Source organism: Crinia signifera, chromosome 1, assembly GCF_055691185.1.
Source record: "Crinia signifera chromosome 1, ASM5569118v1, whole genome shotgun sequence".
In the NCBI taxonomy this organism is placed as follows: domain Eukaryota; kingdom Metazoa; phylum Chordata; class Amphibia; order Anura; family Myobatrachidae; genus Crinia; species Crinia signifera.
In genome coordinates this window covers 230,016,739-230,032,378 of record NC_139217.1, presented here as the reverse complement: position 1 = coordinate 230,032,378, position 15,640 = coordinate 230,016,739, and the positions used below count along the sequence as shown (strand labels likewise).

General features: G+C 39.8%; 17 non-coding genes and 17 pseudogenes across 17 annotated transcripts; all 34 read left to right on the top strand.

Annotated features, from left to right (window-relative positions):
• The first annotated feature begins 198 nt into the window (after window positions 1–198).
• LOC146035661 (5S ribosomal RNA) lies at window positions 199–317 on the top strand (annotated as a pseudogene).
• A 345-nt stretch (window positions 318–662) lies between these two features.
• LOC146035039 (5S ribosomal RNA) lies at window positions 663–781 on the top strand. The gene has a single exon (XR_014460448.1). It is a non-coding gene; the product is annotated as a 5S ribosomal RNA (ribosomal RNA).
• A 345-nt stretch (window positions 782–1,126) lies between these two features.
• Window positions 1,127–1,245, top strand: LOC146038122 (5S ribosomal RNA; annotated as a pseudogene).
• A 345-nt stretch (window positions 1,246–1,590) lies between these two features.
• LOC146039059 (5S ribosomal RNA) lies at window positions 1,591–1,699 on the top strand (annotated as a pseudogene).
• Window positions 1,700–2,044: 345 nt separating this feature from the next.
• LOC146033163 (5S ribosomal RNA) lies at window positions 2,045–2,163 on the top strand. The gene has a single exon (XR_014458579.1). It is a non-coding gene; the product is annotated as a 5S ribosomal RNA (ribosomal RNA).
• Window positions 2,164–2,507: 344 nt separating this feature from the next.
• Window positions 2,508–2,627, top strand: LOC146039104 (5S ribosomal RNA; annotated as a pseudogene).
• A 345-nt stretch (window positions 2,628–2,972) lies between these two features.
• LOC146033152 (5S ribosomal RNA) lies at window positions 2,973–3,091 on the top strand. The gene has a single exon (XR_014458568.1). It is a non-coding gene; the product is annotated as a 5S ribosomal RNA (ribosomal RNA).
• Window positions 3,092–3,436: 345 nt separating this feature from the next.
• On the top strand, window positions 3,437–3,555 carry LOC146036202 (5S ribosomal RNA; annotated as a pseudogene).
• Window positions 3,556–3,900: 345 nt separating this feature from the next.
• On the top strand, window positions 3,901–4,019 carry LOC146036414 (5S ribosomal RNA; annotated as a pseudogene).
• A 345-nt stretch (window positions 4,020–4,364) lies between these two features.
• On the top strand, window positions 4,365–4,483 carry LOC146046140 (5S ribosomal RNA). The gene has a single exon (XR_014465758.1). It is a non-coding gene; the product is annotated as a 5S ribosomal RNA (ribosomal RNA).
• A 344-nt stretch (window positions 4,484–4,827) lies between these two features.
• Window positions 4,828–4,946, top strand: LOC146047322 (5S ribosomal RNA). Its single transcript, XR_014466018.1, has one exon. It is a non-coding gene; the product is annotated as a 5S ribosomal RNA (ribosomal RNA).
• A 345-nt stretch (window positions 4,947–5,291) lies between these two features.
• Window positions 5,292–5,400, top strand: LOC146040097 (5S ribosomal RNA; annotated as a pseudogene).
• A 345-nt stretch (window positions 5,401–5,745) lies between these two features.
• On the top strand, window positions 5,746–5,864 carry LOC146039723 (5S ribosomal RNA). Its single transcript, XR_014463134.1, has one exon. It is a non-coding gene; the product is annotated as a 5S ribosomal RNA (ribosomal RNA).
• A 345-nt stretch (window positions 5,865–6,209) lies between these two features.
• Window positions 6,210–6,328, top strand: LOC146035657 (5S ribosomal RNA; annotated as a pseudogene).
• Window positions 6,329–6,673: 345 nt separating this feature from the next.
• On the top strand, window positions 6,674–6,792 carry LOC146035028 (5S ribosomal RNA). The gene has a single exon (XR_014460437.1). It is a non-coding gene; the product is annotated as a 5S ribosomal RNA (ribosomal RNA).
• Window positions 6,793–7,137: 345 nt separating this feature from the next.
• LOC146038111 (5S ribosomal RNA) lies at window positions 7,138–7,256 on the top strand (annotated as a pseudogene).
• A 345-nt stretch (window positions 7,257–7,601) lies between these two features.
• On the top strand, window positions 7,602–7,710 carry LOC146039037 (5S ribosomal RNA; annotated as a pseudogene).
• A 345-nt stretch (window positions 7,711–8,055) lies between these two features.
• LOC146033141 (5S ribosomal RNA) lies at window positions 8,056–8,174 on the top strand. The gene has a single exon (XR_014458557.1). It is a non-coding gene; the product is annotated as a 5S ribosomal RNA (ribosomal RNA).
• A 344-nt stretch (window positions 8,175–8,518) lies between these two features.
• On the top strand, window positions 8,519–8,638 carry LOC146039092 (5S ribosomal RNA; annotated as a pseudogene).
• A 345-nt stretch (window positions 8,639–8,983) lies between these two features.
• LOC146033130 (5S ribosomal RNA) lies at window positions 8,984–9,102 on the top strand. The gene has a single exon (XR_014458546.1). It is a non-coding gene; the product is annotated as a 5S ribosomal RNA (ribosomal RNA).
• A 345-nt stretch (window positions 9,103–9,447) lies between these two features.
• On the top strand, window positions 9,448–9,566 carry LOC146036197 (5S ribosomal RNA; annotated as a pseudogene).
• A 345-nt stretch (window positions 9,567–9,911) lies between these two features.
• LOC146036408 (5S ribosomal RNA) lies at window positions 9,912–10,030 on the top strand (annotated as a pseudogene).
• A 345-nt stretch (window positions 10,031–10,375) lies between these two features.
• Window positions 10,376–10,494, top strand: LOC146046134 (5S ribosomal RNA). Its single transcript, XR_014465755.1, has one exon. It is a non-coding gene; the product is annotated as a 5S ribosomal RNA (ribosomal RNA).
• Window positions 10,495–10,838: 344 nt separating this feature from the next.
• On the top strand, window positions 10,839–10,957 carry LOC146047311 (5S ribosomal RNA). Its single transcript, XR_014466017.1, has one exon. It is a non-coding gene; the product is annotated as a 5S ribosomal RNA (ribosomal RNA).
• A 345-nt stretch (window positions 10,958–11,302) lies between these two features.
• LOC146040086 (5S ribosomal RNA) lies at window positions 11,303–11,411 on the top strand (annotated as a pseudogene).
• Window positions 11,412–11,756: 345 nt separating this feature from the next.
• Window positions 11,757–11,875, top strand: LOC146038496 (5S ribosomal RNA). Its single transcript, XR_014462088.1, has one exon. It is a non-coding gene; the product is annotated as a 5S ribosomal RNA (ribosomal RNA).
• A 345-nt stretch (window positions 11,876–12,220) lies between these two features.
• LOC146039789 (5S ribosomal RNA) lies at window positions 12,221–12,339 on the top strand. Its single transcript, XR_014463141.1, has one exon. It is a non-coding gene; the product is annotated as a 5S ribosomal RNA (ribosomal RNA).
• Window positions 12,340–12,684: 345 nt separating this feature from the next.
• LOC146035171 (5S ribosomal RNA) lies at window positions 12,685–12,803 on the top strand. The gene has a single exon (XR_014460580.1). It is a non-coding gene; the product is annotated as a 5S ribosomal RNA (ribosomal RNA).
• Window positions 12,804–13,148: 345 nt separating this feature from the next.
• LOC146034059 (5S ribosomal RNA) lies at window positions 13,149–13,267 on the top strand. The gene has a single exon (XR_014459471.1). It is a non-coding gene; the product is annotated as a 5S ribosomal RNA (ribosomal RNA).
• A 345-nt stretch (window positions 13,268–13,612) lies between these two features.
• On the top strand, window positions 13,613–13,731 carry LOC146047366 (5S ribosomal RNA). Its single transcript, XR_014466022.1, has one exon. It is a non-coding gene; the product is annotated as a 5S ribosomal RNA (ribosomal RNA).
• A 345-nt stretch (window positions 13,732–14,076) lies between these two features.
• LOC146036750 (5S ribosomal RNA) lies at window positions 14,077–14,195 on the top strand (annotated as a pseudogene).
• Window positions 14,196–14,540: 345 nt separating this feature from the next.
• Window positions 14,541–14,659, top strand: LOC146038430 (5S ribosomal RNA). The gene has a single exon (XR_014462027.1). It is a non-coding gene; the product is annotated as a 5S ribosomal RNA (ribosomal RNA).
• A 345-nt stretch (window positions 14,660–15,004) lies between these two features.
• On the top strand, window positions 15,005–15,123 carry LOC146036987 (5S ribosomal RNA; annotated as a pseudogene).
• A 345-nt stretch (window positions 15,124–15,468) lies between these two features.
• On the top strand, window positions 15,469–15,587 carry LOC146037258 (5S ribosomal RNA; annotated as a pseudogene).
• The last annotated feature ends 53 nt before the right edge of the window (window positions 15,588–15,640 follow it).

Sequence of the window (15,640 nt, the reverse complement as noted above, 5' to 3'; positions counted from 1 at the left end):
CCAACTGCTTTTGGCAGCTAAACAGTGTTGAGCCTCTTTAGTAGTTTAATTTAAGACCCCCTGCTAATATCATGTCCTGTAGGTCTTTTTACATTACCAACACATGATTTTTTTCAGTAAGCCAATACAGTTAGGAAACTTTTTTATTAGCTTACCTGGTGATAGAAGTAGAAGATGGCAAAAAAGTGCCTGTATCTCACTTACAGTCATACCACAATGGATCGGCCCAATCTCGTCCGATCTTGGAAGCTAAGCAGTGTTGGGCCTGGTTAGTACTTGGGTGGGAGACCACATGGGAACACCAGGTGCTATAGGTTTTTTCACATTACTGGCAAATTGTTTTTATTCTCTAGCTATTTAAATTGGAAACTTTTTCTTTCTATTGCCAGCACAGACATTTGGAAGAGGTCAAACAGACACAATAGCCATCACCTAAAGACTTACCACACTGTTTAGGCCCAATTCCAACTGCTTTTGGCAGCTAAACAGTGTTGAGCCTCTTTAGTAGTTTAATTTAAGACCCCCTGCTAATATCATGTCCTGTAGGTCTTTTTACATTACCAACACATGATTTTTTTCAGTAAGCCAATACAGTTAGGAAACTTTTTTATTAGCTTACCTGGTGATAGAAGTAGAAGAGGGCAAAAAAGTGCCTGTATCTCACTTACAGCCATACCACATTGGATCGGCCCAATCTCGTCCGATCTTGGAAGCTAAGCAGTGTTGGGCCTGGTTAGTACTTGGGTGGGAGACCACATGGGAACACCAGATGCTGTAGGTTTTTTCACATTACTGGCAAATTGTTTTTATTCTCTGGCTATTTAAATTGGAAACTTTTTCTTTTTATTGCCAGCACAGACATTTGGAAGAGGTCAAACAGACACAATAGCCATCACCTAAAGACTTACCACACTGTTTAGGCCCAATTCCAACTGCTTTTGGCAGCTAAACAGTGTTGAGCCTCTTTAGTAGTTTAATTTAAGATCCCCTGCTAATATCATGTCCTGTAGGTCTTTTTACATTACCAACATATGATTTTTTTCAGTAAGCCAATACAGTTAGGAAACTTTTTTATTAGCTTACCTGGTGATAGATGTAGAAGAGGGCAAAAAAGTGCCTATATCTCAACTACAGCCATACCACATTGGATAGGCCCAATCTCGTCTGATCTTAGAAGCTAAGCAGTCTTTGGCCTGGTTAGTACTTGGGTGGGAGACCACATGGGAACACCAGGTGCTGTAAGTTTTTTCACATTACTGGCAAATTGTTTTTATTCTCTAGCTATTTAAATTGGAAACTTTTTCTTTTTATTGCCAGCACAGACATTTGGAAGAGGTCAAACAGACACAATAGCCATCACCTAAAGACTTACCACACTGTTTAGGCCCAATTCCAACTGCTTTTGGCAGCTAAACAGTGTTGAGCCTCTTTTGTAGTTTAATTTAAGACCCCCTGCTAATATCATGTCCTGTAGGTCTTTTTACATTACCAACACATGATTTTTTTCAGTAAGCCAATACAGTTAGGAAACTTTTTTATTAGCTTACATGGTGATAGAAGTAGAAGAGGGCAAAAAAGTGCCTGTATCTCACTTACAGCCATACCACATTGGATCGGCCCGATCTTGGAAACTAAGCAGTGTTGGGCCGGGTTAGTACTTGGGTGGCAGACCACATGGGAACACCAGGTGCTGTAGGTTTTTTCACATTACTGGCAAATTGTTTTTATTCTCTAGCTATTTAAATTGGAAACTTTTTCTTTTTATTGCCAGCACAGACATTTGGAAGAGGTCAAACAGACACAATAACCATCACCTAAAGACTTACCACACTGTTTAGGCCCAATTCCAACTGCTTTTGGCAGCTAAACAGTGTTGAGCCTCTTTAGTAGTTTAATTTAAGACCCCCTGCTAATATCATGTCCTGTAGGTCTTTTTACATTACCAACACATGATTTTTTTCAGTAAGCCAATACAGTTAGGAAACTTTTTTATTAGCTTACCTGGTGATAGATGTAGAAGAGGGCAAAAAAGTGCCATTATCTCACCTACAGCAATACCACATTGGATAGGCCCAATCTCGTCTGATCTTGGAAGCTAAGCAGTGTTGGGTCTGGTTAGTACTTGGGTGGGAGACCACATGGGAACACCAGGTGCTGTAGGTTTTTCACATTACTGGCAAATTGTTTTTATTCTCTAGCTATTTAAATTGGAAACTTTTTCTTTTTATTGCCAGCACAGACATTTGGAAGAGGTCAAACAGACACAATAGCCATCACCTAAAGACTTACCACATTGTTTAGGCCCAATTCCAACTGCTTTTGGCAGCTAAACAGTGTTGAACCTCTTTTGTAGTTTAATTTAAGACCCCCTGCTAATATCATGTCCTGTAGGTCTTTTTACATTACCAACACATGATTTTTTTCAGTAAGCCAATACAGTTAGGAAACTTTTGTATTATCTTACCTGGTGATAGAAGTACAAGAGGGCAAAAAAGTGCCTTTATCTCACCTACAGCCATGCCACATTGGATAGGCCCAATCTCGTCTGTTCTTTGAAGCTAAGCAGTGTTGGGGACTGGTTAGTACTTGGGTGGGAGACCACATGGGAACACCAGGTGCTGTAGATTTTTTCAAATTACTGGCAAATTGTTTTTATTCTCTAGCTATTTAAATTGGAAACTTTTTCTTTTTATTGCCAGCACAGACATTTGGAATAGGTCAAACAGACACAATAGCCATCACCTAAAGACTTACCACACTGTTTAGGCCCAATTCCAACTGCTTTTGGCAGCTAAACAGTGTTGAGCCTCTTTAGTAGTTTAATTTAAGACCCCCTGCTAATATCATGTCCTGTAGGTCTTTTTACATTACCAACACATGATTTTTTTCAGTAAGCCAATACAGTTAGGAAACTTTTTTATTAGCTTACCTGGTGATAGATGTAGAAGAGGGCAAAAAAGTGCCATTATCTCACCTACAGCAATACCACATTGGATAGGCCCAATCTCGTCTGATCTTGGAAGCTAAGCAGTGTTGGGTCTGGTTAGTACTTGGGTGGGAGACCACATGGGAACACCAGGTGCTGTAGGTTTTTTCACATTACTGGCAAATTGTTTTTATTCTCTAGCTATTTAAATTGGAAACTTTTTCTTTTTATTGCCAGCACAGACATTTGGAAGAGGTCAAAAAGACACAATAGCCATCACCTAAAGACTTACCACATTGTTTAGGCCCAATTCCAACTGCTTTTGGCAGCTAAATAGTGTTGAACCTCTTTTGTAGTTTAATTTAAGACCCCCTGCTAATATCATGTCCTGTAGGTCTTTTTACATTACCAACACATGATTTTTTTCAGTAAGCCAATACAGTTAGGAAACTTTTGTATTAGCTTACCTGGTGATAGAAGTACAAGAGGGCAAAAAAGTGCCTGTACCTCACCTACAGCCATACCACATTGGATAGGCCCAATCTCGTCTGTTCTTTGAAGCTAAGCAGTGTTGGGCCTGGTTAGTACTTGGGTGGGAGACCACATGGGAACACCAGGTGCTGTAGATTTTTTCACATTACTGGCAAATTGTTTTTATTCTCTAGCTATTTAAATTGGAAACTTTTTCTTTTTATTGCCAGCACAGACATTTGGAAGAGGTCAAACAGACACAATAGCCATCACCTAAAGACTTACCACACTGTTTAGGCCCAATTCCAACTACTTTTGGCAGCTAAACAGTGTTGAGCCTCTTTAGTAGTTTAATTTAAGATCCCCTGCTAATATCATGTCCTGTAGGTCTTTTTACATTACCAACACATGATTTTTTTCAGTAAGCCAATAGAGTTAGGAAACTTTTGTATTAGCTTACCTGGTGATAGAAGTAGAAGAGGGCAAAAAAGTGCCTGCATCTCACCTACAGCCATACCACATTGGATAGGCCCAATCTCGTCTGTTCTTTGAAGCTAAGCAGTGTTGGGCCTGGTTAGTGCTTGGGTGGGAGACCACATGGGAACACCAGGTGCTGTAGGTTTTTTCACATTACTGGCAAATTGTTTTTATTCTCTTGCTATTTAAATTGGAAACTTTTTCTTTTTATTGCCAGCACAGACATTTGGAAGAGGTCAAACAGACACAATAGCCATCACCTAAAGACTTACCACACTGTTTAGGCCCAATTCCAACTGCTTTTGGCAGCTAAACAGTGTTGAGCCTCTTTAGTAGTTTAATTTAAGACCCCCTGCTAATATCATGTCCTGTAGGTCTTTTTACATTACCAACACATGATTTTTTTCAGTAAGCCAATACAGTTAGGAAACTTTTTTATTAGCTTACCTGGTGATAGATGTAGAAGAGGGCAAAAAAGTGCCTGTATCTCACCTACAGCCATACCACATTAGATAGGCCCAATCTCGTCTGATCTTGGAAGCTAAGCAGTGTTGGGCCTGGTTAGTACTTGGGTGGGAGACCACATGGGAACACCAGGTGCTGTAGGTTTTTTCACATTACTGGCAAATTGTTTTTATTCTCTAGCTATTTAAATTGGAAACTTTTTCTTTTTATTGCCAGCACAGACATTTGGAAGAGGTCAAACAGACACAATAGCCATCACCTAAAGACTTACCACACTGTTTAGGCCCAATTCCAACTGCTTTTGGCAGCTAAACAGTGTTGAGCCTCTTTTGTAGTTTAATTTAAGACCCCCTGCTAATATCATGTCCTGTAGGTCTTTTTACATTACCAACACATGATTTTTTTCAGTAAGCCAATACAGTTAGGAAACTTTTGTATTAGCTTACCTGGTGATAGAAGTAGAAGAGGGCAAAAAGTGCCTGTATCTCACCTACAGCCATACCACATTGGATAGGCCCAATCTCGTCTGATCTTTGAAGCTAAGCAGTGTTGGGCCTGGTTAGTACTTGGGTGGGAGACCACATGGGAACACCAGGTGCTGTAGGTTTTTTCACATTACTGGCAAATTGTTTTTATTCTCTAGCTATTTAAATTGGAAACTTTTTCTTTTTATTGCCAGTACAGACATTTGGAAGAAGTCAAACAGACACAATAGCCATCACCTAAAGACTTACCACACTGTTTAGGCCCAATTCCAACTGCTTTTGGCAGCTAAACAGTGTTGAGCCTCTTTAGTTGTTTAATTTAAGACCCCCTGCTAATATCATGTCCTGTAGGTCTTTTTACATTACCAACACATGATTTTTTTCAGTAAGCCAATACAGTTAGGAAACTTTTTTATTAGCTTACCTGGTGATAGATGTAGAAGAGGGCAAAAAAGTGCCTGTATCTCACATACAGCCATACCACATTGGATAGGCCTGATCTTGGAAGCTAAGTAGAGTTGGGCCTGGTTAGTACTTGGGTGGGAGACCACATGGGAACACCAGGTGCTGTAGGTTTTTTCACATTACTGGCAAATTGTTTTTATTCTCTAGCTATTTAAATTGGAAACTTTTTCTTTTTATTGCCAGCACAGACATTTGGAAGAGGTCAAACAGACACAATAGCCATCACCTAAAGACTTACCACACTGTTTAGGCCCAATTCCAACTGCTTTTGGCAGCTAAACAGTGTTGAGCCTCTTTAGTAGTTTAATTTAAGACCCCCTGCTAATATCATGTCCTGTAGGTCTTTTTACATTACCAACACATGATTTTTTTCAGTAAGCCAATACAGTTAGGAAACTTTTTTATTAGCTTACCTGGTGATAGAAGTAGAAGAGGGCAAAAAAGTGCCTGTATCTCACCTACAGCCATACCACATTGGATAGGCCCAATCTCGTCCGATCTTGGAAGCTAAGCAGTGTTGGGCCTGGTTAGTACTTGGGTGGGAGACCACATGGGAACACCAGGTGCTGTAGGTTTTTTCACATTACTGGCAAATTGTTTTTATTCTCTAGCTATTTTAATTGGAAACTTTTTCTTTTTATTGCCAGCACAGACATTTGGAAGAGGTCAAACAGACACAATAGCCATCACCTAAAGACTTACCACACTGTTTAGGCCCAATTCCAACTGCTTTTGGCAGCTAAACAGTGTTGAGCCTCTTTAGTAGTTTAATTTAAGACCCCCTGCTAATATCATGTCCTGTAGGTCTTTTTACATTACCAACACATGATTTTTTTCAGTAAGCCAATACAGTTAGGAAACTTTTTTATTAGCTTACCTGGTGATAGAAGTAGAAGATGGCAAAAAAGTGCCTGTATCTCACTTACAGTCATACCACAATGGATCGGCCCAATCTCGTCCGATCTTGGAAGCTAAGCAGTGTTGGGCCTGGTTAGTACTTGGGTGGGAGACCACATGGGAACACCAGGTGCTATAGGTTTTTTCACATTACTGGCAAATTGTTTTTATTCTCTAGCTATTTAAATTGGAAACTTTTTCTTTCTATTGCCAGCACAGACATTTGGAAGAGGTCAAACAGACACAATAGCCATCACCTAAAGACTTACCACACTGTTTAGGCCCAATTCCAACTGCTTTTGGCAGCTAAACAGTGTTGAGCCTCTTTAGTAGTTTAATTTAAGACCCCCTGCTAATATCATGTCCTGTAGGTCTTTTTACATTACCAACACATGATTTTTTTCAGTAAGCCAATACAGTTAGGAAACTTTTTTATTAGCTTACCTGGTGATAGAAGTAGAAGAGGGCAAAAAAGTGCCTGTATCTCACTTACAGCCATACCACATTGGATCGGCCCAATCTCGTCCGATCTTGGAAGCTAAGCAGTGTTGGGCCTGGTTAGTACTTGGGTGGGAGACCACATGGGAACACCAGATGCTGTAGGTTTTTTCACATTACTGGCAAATTGTTTTTATTCTCTGGCTATTTAAATTGGAAACTTTTTCTTTTTATTGCCAGCACAGACATTTGGAAGAGGTCAAACAGACACAATAGCCATCACCTAAAGACTTACCACACTGTTTAGGCCCAATTCCAACTGCTTTTGGCAGCTAAACAGTGTTGAGCCTCTTTAGTAGTTTAATTTAAGATCCCCTGCTAATATCATGTCCTGTAGGTCTTTTTACATTACCAACACATGATTTTTTTCAGTAAGCCAATACAGTTAGGAAACTTTTTTATTAGCTTACCTGGTGATAGATGTAGAAGAGGGCAAAAAAGTGCCTATATCTCAACTACAGCCATACCACATTGGATAGGCCCAATCTCGTCTGATCTTAGAAGCTAAGCAGTCTTTGGCCTGGTTAGTACTTGGGTGGGAGACCACATGGGAACACCAGGTGCTGTAAGTTTTTTCACATTACTGGCAAATTGTTTTTATTCTCTAGCTATTTAAATTGGAAACTTTTTCTTTTTATTGCCAGCACAGACATTTGGAAGAGGTCAAACAGACACAATAGCCATCACCTAAAGACTTACCACACTGTTTAGGCCCAATTCCAACTGCTTTTGGCAGCTAAACAGTGTTGAGCCTCTTTTGTAGTTTAATTTAAGACCCCCTGCTAATATCATGTCCTGTAGGTCTTTTTACATTACCAACACATGATTTTTTTCAGTAAGCCAATACAGTTAGGAAACTTTTTTATTAGCTTACATGGTGATAGAAGTAGAAGAGGGCAAAAAAGTGCCTGTATCTCACTTACAGCCATACCACATTGGATCGGCCCGATCTTGGAAACTAAGCAGTGTTGGGCCGGGTTAGTACTTGGGTGGCAGACCACATGGGAACACCAGGTGCTGTAGGTTTTTTCACATTACTGGCAAATTGTTTTTATTCTCTAGCTATTTAAATTGGAAACTTTTTCTTTTTATTGCCAGCACAGACATTTGGAAGAGGTCAAACAGACACAATAACCATCACCTAAAGACTTACCACACTGTTTAGGCCCAATTCCAACTGCTTTTGGCAGCTAAACAGTGTTGAGCCTCTTTAGTAGTTTAATTTAAGACCCCCTGCTAATATCATGTCCTGTAGGTCTTTTTACATTACCAACACATGATTTTTTTCAGTAAGCCAATACAGTTAGGAAACTTTTTTATTAGCTTACCTGGTGATAGATGTAGAAGAGGGCAAAAAAGTGCCATTATCTCACCTACAGCAATACCACATTGGATAGGCCCAATCTCGTCTGATCTTGGAAGCTAAGCAGTGTTGGGTCTGGTTAGTACTTGGGTGGGAGACCACATGGGAACACCAGGTGCTGTAGGTTTTTCACATTACTGGCAAATTGTTTTTATTCTCTAGCTATTTAAATTGGAAACTTTTTCTTTTTATTGCCAGCACAGACATTTGGAAGAGGTCAAACAGACACAATAGCCATCACCTAAAGACTTACCACATTGTTTAGGCCCAATTCCAACTGCTTTTGGCAGCTAAACAGTGTTGAACCTCTTTTGTAGTTTAATTTAAGACCCCCTGCTAATATCATGTCCTGTAGGTCTTTTTACATTACCAACACATGATTTTTTTCAGTAAGCCAATACAGTTAGGAAACTTTTGTATTATCTTACCTGGTGATAGAAGTACAAGAGGGCAAAAAAGTGCCTTTATCTCACCTACAGCCATGCCACATTGGATAGGCCCAATCTCGTCTGTTCTTTGAAGCTAAGCAGTGTTGGGGACTGGTTAGTACTTGGGTGGGAGACCACATGGGAACACCAGGTGCTGTAGATTTTTTCAAATTACTGGCAAATTGTTTTTATTCTCTAGCTATTTAAATTGGAAACTTTTTCTTTTTATTGCCAGCACAGACATTTGGAATAGGTCAAACAGACACAATAGCCATCACCTAAAGACTTACCACACTGTTTAGGCCCAATTCCAACTGCTTTTGGCAGCTAAACAGTGTTGAGCCTCTTTAGTAGTTTAATTTAAGACCCCCTGCTAATATCATGTCCTGTAGGTCTTTTTACATTACCAACACATGATTTTTTTCAGTAAGCCAATACAGTTAGGAAACTTTTTTATTAGCTTACCTGGTGATAGATGTAGAAGAGGGCAAAAAAGTGCCATTATCTCACCTACAGCAATACCACATTGGATAGGCCCAATCTCGTCTGATCTTGGAAGCTAAGCAGTGTTGGGTCTGGTTAGTACTTGGGTGGGAGACCACATGGGAACACCAGGTGCTGTAGGTTTTTTCACATTACTGGCAAATTGTTTTTATTCTCTAGCTATTTAAATTGGAAACTTTTTCTTTTTATTGCCAGCACAGACATTTGGAAGAGGTCAAAAAGACACAATAGCCATCACCTAAAGACTTACCACATTGTTTAGGCCCAATTCCAACTGCTTTTGGCAGCTAAATAGTGTTGAACCTCTTTTGTAGTTTAATTTAAGACCCCCTGCTAATATCATGTCCTGTAGGTCTTTTTACATTACCAACACATGATTTTTTTCAGTAAGCCAATACAGTTAGGAAACTTTTGTATTAGCTTACCTGGTGATAGAAGTACAAGAGGGCAAAAAAGTGCCTGTACCTCACCTACAGCCATACCACATTGGATAGGCCCAATCTCGTCTGTTCTTTGAAGCTAAGCAGTGTTGGGCCTGGTTAGTACTTGGGTGGGAGACCACATGGGAACACCAGGTGCTGTAGATTTTTTCACATTACTGGCAAATTGTTTTTATTCTCTAGCTATTTAAATTGGAAACTTTTTCTTTTTATTGCCAGCACAGACATTTGGAAGAGGTCAAACAGACACAATAGCCATCACCTAAAGACTTACCACACTGTTTAGGCCCAATTCCAACTACTTTTGGCAGCTAAACAGTGTTGAGCCTCTTTAGTAGTTTAATTTAAGATCCCCTGCTAATATCATGTCCTGTAGGTCTTTTTACATTACCAACACATGATTTTTTTCAGTAAGCCAATAGAGTTAGGAAACTTTTGTATTAGCTTACCTGGTGATAGAAGTAGAAGAGGGCAAAAAAGTGCCTGCATCTCACCTACAGCCATACCACATTGGATAGGCCCAATCTCGTCTGTTCTTTGAAGCTAAGCAGTGTTGGGCCTGGTTAGTGCTTGGGTGGGAGACCACATGGGAACACCAGGTGCTGTAGGTTTTTTCACATTACTGGCAAATTGTTTTTATTCTCTTGCTATTTAAATTGGAAACTTTTTCTTTTTATTGCCAGCACAGACATTTGGAAGAGGTCAAACAGACACAATAGCCATCACCTAAAGACTTACCACACTGTTTAGGCCCAATTCCAACTGCTTTTGGCAGCTAAACAGTGTTGAGCCTCTTTAGTAGTTTAATTTAAGACCCCCTGCTAATATCATGTCCTGTAGGTCTTTTTACATTACCAACACATGATTTTTTTCAGTAAGCCAATACAGTTAGGAAACTTTTTTATTAGCTTACCTGGTGATAGATGTAGAAGAGGGCAAAAAAGTGCCTGTATCTCACCTACAGCCATACCACATTAGATAGGCCCAATCTCGTCTGATCTTGGAAGCTAAGCAGTGTTGGGCCTGGTTAGTACTTGGGTGGGAGACCACATGGGAACACCAGGTGCTGTAGGTTTTTTCACATTACTGGCAAATTGTTTTTATTCTCTAGCTATTTAAATTGGAAACTTTTTCTTTTTATTGCCAGCACAGACATTTGGAAGAGGTCAAACAGACACAATAGCCATCACCTAAAGACTTACCACACTGTTTAGGCCCAATTCCAACTGCTTTTGGCAGCTAAACAGTGTTGAGCCTCTTTTGTAGTTTAATTTAAGACCCCCTGCTAATATCATGTCCTGTAGGTCTTTTTACATTACCAACACATGATTTTTTTCAGTAAGCCAATACAGTTAGGAAACTTTTGTATTAGCTTACCTGGTGATAGAAGTAGAAGAGGGCAAAAAGTGCCTGTATCTCACCTACAGCCATACCACATTGGATAGGCCCAATCTCGTCTGATCTTTGAAGCTAAGCAGTGTTGGGCCTGGTTAGTACTTGGGTGGGAGACCACATGGGAACACCAGGTGCTGTAGGTTTTTTCACATTACTGGCAAATTGTTTTTATTCTCTAGCTATTTAAATTGGAAACTTTTTCTTTTTATTGCCAGTACAGACATTTGGAAGAAGTCAAACAGACACAATAGCCATCACCTAAAGACTTACCACACTGTTTAGGCCCAATTCCAACTGCTTTTGGCAGCTAAACAGTGTTGAGCCTCTTTAGTTGTTTAATTTAAGACCCCCTGCTAATATCATGTCCTGTAGGTCTTTTTACATTACCAACACATGATTTTTTTCAGTAAGCCAATACAGTTAGGAAACTTTTTTATTAGCTTACCTGGTGATAGATGTAGAAGAGGGCAAAAAAGTGCCTGTATCTCACATACAGCCATACCACATTGGATAGGCCTGATCTTGGAAGCTAAGTAGAGTTGGGCCTGGTTAGTACTTGGGTGGGAGACCACATGGGAACACCAGGTGCTGTAGGTTTTTTCACATTACTGGCAAATTGTTTTTATTCTCTAGCTATTTAAATTGGAAACTTTTTCTTTTTATTGCCAGCACAGACATTTGGAAGAGGTCAAACAGACACAATAGCCATCACCTAAAGACTTACCACACTGTTTAGGCCCAATTCCAACTGCTTTTGGCAGCTAAACAGTGTTGAGCCTCTTTAGTAGTTTAATTTAAGACCCCCTGCTAATATCATGTCCTGTAGGTCTTTTTACATTACCAACACATGATTTTTTTCAGTAAGCCAATACAGTTAGGAAACTTTTTTATTAGCTTACCTGGTGATAGAAGTAGAAGAGGGCAAAAAAGTGCCTGTATCTCACCTACAGCCATACCACATTGGATAGGCCCAATCTCGTCCGATCTTGGAAGCTAAGCAGTGTTGGGCCTGGTTAGTACTTGGGTGGGAGACCACATGGGAACACCAGGTGCTGTAGGTTTTTTCACATTACTGGCAAATTGTTTTTATTCTCTAGCTATTTTAATTGGAAACTTTTTCTTTTTATTGCCAGCACAGACATTTGGAAGAGGTCAAACAGACACAATAGCCATCACCTAAAGACTTACCACACTGTTTAGGCCCAATTCCAACTGCTTTTGGCAGCTAAACAGTGTTGAGCCTCTTTAGTAGTTTAATTTAAGACCCCCTGCTAATATCATGTCCTGTAGGTCTTTTTACATTACCAACACATGATTTTTTTCAGTAAGCCAATATAGTTAGGAAACTTTTTTATTAGCTTACCTGGTGATTGATGTAGAAGAGGGAAAAAAAGTGCCTGAATCTCACCTACAGCCATACCACATTGGATAGGCCCAATCTCGTCTGATCTTGGAAGCTAAGCAGTGTTGGGCCTGGTTAGTACTTGGGTGGGAGACCACGTGGGAACACCAGGTGCTGTAGGTTTTTTCACATTACTGGCAAATTGTTTTTATTCTCTAGCTATTTAAAATGGAAACTTTTTCTTTTTATTGCCAGTACAGACATTTGGAAGAGGTCAAACAGACACAATAGCCATCACCTAAAGACTTACCACACTGTTTAGGCCCAATTCCAACTGCTTTTGGCAGCTAAACAGTGTTGAGCCTCTTTAGTAGTTTAATTTAAGACCCCCTGCTAATATCATGTCCTGTAGGTCTTTTTACATTACCAACACATGATTTTTTTCAATAAGCCAAAACAGTTAGGAAACTTTTTTATTAGCTTACCTGGTGATAGAAGAAGAAGAGGGCAATAAAGTCCCTGTATCTCACTTACAGCCATACCACATTGGATAGGCCCAATCTTGTCCGATCTTGGAAGCAAAGCAGTGTTGGGCCTGGTTAGTACTTGGGTGGGAGACCACATGAGAACACCAGGTGCTGTAGGTTTTTTCACATTACTGGCAAATTGTTTTTATTCTCTAGCTATTTAAATTGGAAACTTTTTCTTTTTATTGCCAGCACAGACATTTGGAAGAGGTCAAACAGACACAATAGCCATCACCTAAAGACTTACCACACTGTTTAGGCCCAATTCCAACTGCTTTTGGCAGCTAAACAGTGTTGAGCCTCTTTAGTAGTTTAATTTAAGACCCCCTGCTAATATCATGTCCTGTAGGTCTTTTTACATTACCAACACATGATTTTTTTCAGTAAGCCAATACAGTTAGGAAACTTTTTTATTAGCTTACCTGGTGATAGATGTAGAAGAGGGCAAAAAAGTGCCATTATCTCACCTACAGCCATACCACATTGGATAGACCCAATCTCGTCTGATCTTGGAAGCTAAGCAGTGTTGGGCCTGGTTAGTACTTGGGTGGGAGACCACATGGGAACACCAGGTGCTCTAGTTTTTTTCACATTACTGGCAAATTGTTTTTATTCTCTAGCTATTTAAATTGGAAACTTTTTCTTTTTATTGCCAGCACAGACATTTGGAAGAGGTCAAATAGACACAATAGCCATCACCTAAAGACTTACCACATTGTTTAGGCCCAATTCCAACTGCTTTTGGCAGCTAAACAGTGTTGAACCTCTTTAGTAGTTTAATTTAAGACCCCCTGCTAATATGTTGTCCTGTAGGTCTTTTTACATTACCAACACATGATTTTTTTCAGTAAGCCAATACAGTTAGGAAACTTTTTTATTAGCTTACCTGGTGATAGAAGTAGAAGAGGGCAAAAAAGTGCCTGTATCTCACCTACAGCCATACCACATTGGATCGGCCCAATCTCGTCCGATTTTGGAAGCTAAGCAGTGTTGGGCCTGGTTAGTACTTGGGTGGGAGACCACATGGGAACACCAGGTGCTGTAGGTTTTTTCACATTACTGGCAAATTGTTTTTATTCTCTAGCTATTTAAATTGGAAACTTTTTCTTTTTATTGCCAGCACAGACATTTGGAAGAGGTCAAACAGACACAATAGCCATCACCTAAAGACTTACCACACTGTTTAGGCCCAATTCCAACTGCTTTTAGCAGCTAAACAGTGTTGAGCCTATTTAGTAGTTTAATTTAAGACCCCCTGCTAATATGTTGTCCTGTAGGTCTTTTTACATTACCAACACATGATTTTTTTCAGTAAGCCAATACAGTTAGGAAACTTTTGTATTAGCTTACCTGGTGATAGAAGTACAAGAGGGCAAAAAAGTGCCTGTATCTCACCTACAGCCATACCACATTGGATAGGCCCAATCTCGTCTGTTCTTTGAAGGTAAGCAGTGTTGGGCCTGGTTAGTACTTGGGTGGGAGACCACATGGGAACACCAGGTGCTGTAGATTTTTTCACATTACTGGCAAATTGTTTTTATTCTCTAGCTATTTAAATTGGAAACTTTTTCTTTTTATTGCCAGCACAGACATTTGGAAGAGGTCAAACAGACACAATAGCCATCACCTAAAGACTTACCACACTGTTTAGGCCCAATTCCAACTACTTTTGGCAGCTAAACAGTGTTGAGCCTCTTTAGTAGTTTAATTTAAGATCCCCTGCTAATATCATGTCCTGTAGGTCTTTTTACATTACCAACACATGATTTTTTTCAGTAAGCCAATAGAGTTAGGAAACTTTTGCATTAGCTTACCTGGTGATAGATGTAGAAGAGGGCAAAAAAGTGCCTGTATCTCACCTACAGCCATACCACATTGGATAGGCCCAATCTCGTCTGATCTTGGAAGCTAAGCAGTGTTGGGCCTGGTTAGTACTTGGGTGGGAGACCACATGGGAACACCAGGTGCTGTAGGTTTTTTCACATTACTGGCAAATTGTTTTTATTCTCTAGCTATTTAAATTGGAAACTTTTTCTTTTTATTGCCAGCACAGACATTTGGAAGAGGTCAAACAGACACAATAGCCATCACCTAAAGACTTACCACACTGTTTAGGCCCAATTCCAACTGCTTTTGGCAGCTAAACAGTGTTGAGCCTCTTTTGTAGTTTAATTTAAGACCCCCTGCTAATATCATGTCCTGTAGGTCTTTTTACATTACCAACACATGATTTTTTTCAGTAAGCCAATACAGTTAGGAAACTTTTGTATTAGCTTACCTGGTGATAGAAGTAGAAGAGGGCAAAAAAGTGCCTGTATCTCACCTACCGCCATACCACATTGGATAGGCCCAATCTCGTCTGATCTTTGAAGCTAAGCAGTGTTGGGCCTGGTTAGTACTTGGGTTGGAGACCACATGGGAACACCAGGTGCTGTAGGTTTTTTCACATTACTGGCATATTTTTTTTATTCTCTAGCTATTTAAATTGGAAACTTTTTCTTTTTATTGCCAGTACAGACATTTGGAAGAAGTCAAACAGACACAATAGCCATCACCTAAAGACTTACCACACTGTTTAGGCCCAATTCCAACTGCTTTTGGCAGCTAAACAGTGTTGAGCCTCTTTAGTTGTTTAATTTAAGACCCCCTGCTAATATCATGTCCTGTAGGTCTTTTTACATTACCAACACATGATTTTTTTCAGTAAGCCAATACAGTTAGGAAACTTTTTTATTAGCTTACCTGGTGATAGATGTAGAAGAGGGCAAAAAAGTGCCTGTATCTCACATACAGCCATACCACATTGGATAGGCCCAATCTTGTCTGATCTTGGAAGCTAAGTAGAGTTGGGCCTGGTTAGTACTTGGGTGGGAGACCACATGGGAACACCAGGTGCTGCAGGTTTTTTCACATTACTGGCAAATTGTTTTTATTCTCTAGCTATTTAAATTGGAAAC